Genomic DNA, 445 nt, shown 5'->3' with positions numbered 1-445 from the left:
GAGCCGCTTCTCGCGGTTAAGTTTCGTTTAGGCGCCTATATAAGACGCCACGCGAGACCACTCAAGGCTTTTATGCCTCTTGCCTGATGCCAGCTTGACTGCACATCAGGTATTCTTTTACGCTCCAGCTAACTACATATTGCCTTTTTGAGTGCGCCAGCACGTTGGGCATTTGCCTCATCAGAGGTATACTCGCATATCGGCATCGATCTTCACTGCCTTAAGAGTGTCGTAGACACGTTGGCATTTGTGGTTAGAGTTCGGCAAATTCTACACAACTCTCCGCAGCTCCTTAGAGTACGTTTGCACGTTGAGCTAACGCCTCTAGAGTGTCCGAGGACACATTGGTATCTGTGGTACGCAGTGTATGGTAACTCCACAGATCTCCACCTTCTCAATACGATCGAGAATTGAGAGAAGGCTTCGCGCGATCTCGTCGGATTAC

Source organism: Odontomachus brunneus, unplaced genomic scaffold (assembly GCF_010583005.1).
Source record: "Odontomachus brunneus isolate Ranch 3 - 2012 unplaced genomic scaffold, Obru_v1 Obru_scaffold_337, whole genome shotgun sequence".
Classification (NCBI taxonomy): Eukaryota; Metazoa; Arthropoda; class Insecta; order Hymenoptera; family Formicidae; genus Odontomachus; species Odontomachus brunneus.
This window is presented reverse-complemented; position numbering follows the sequence as displayed.